This window comes from Maylandia zebra, linkage group LG5, assembly GCF_041146795.1.
Source record: "Maylandia zebra isolate NMK-2024a linkage group LG5, Mzebra_GT3a, whole genome shotgun sequence".
Classification (NCBI taxonomy): Eukaryota; Metazoa; Chordata; class Actinopteri; order Cichliformes; family Cichlidae; genus Maylandia; species Maylandia zebra.
Genome location: NC_135171.1, coordinates 20,969,331 through 20,969,695, shown reverse-complemented (window position 1 = coordinate 20,969,695; position 365 = coordinate 20,969,331).

The window sequence follows — 365 nt, the reverse complement described above, 5'->3', positions numbered from 1 at the left end:
TTGCCACGTTGAGCTGAAGATGATTCTGCTCACAACACGTGACAAAGGAGTCGACCACAGCCCGGTACTCTGTCTCATCATCCCTGCTGATGCATCCAACCACTGTAGAGTCATCAGAAAACTTCTGAAGATGGCAGGTCTCTGTGCTGTGGCTGAAGTCTCTGGTGTAGAGGGTGAAGAGGAAGGGGGAGAGGATGACAACAAAACAAAGACAGCAAAGATTCATGGATGTGGAGAAGAGCTGGTGTGACAAAGGAAAATGCCAGGGTGAAATGGAGGCAGATGAGCTGCTGTGAAATCAGCCAAAAGAAGAAGAAGCTGTACGTATGTAACATTGAAGCCTATTAGTTCCCGCTCCCAGCTGA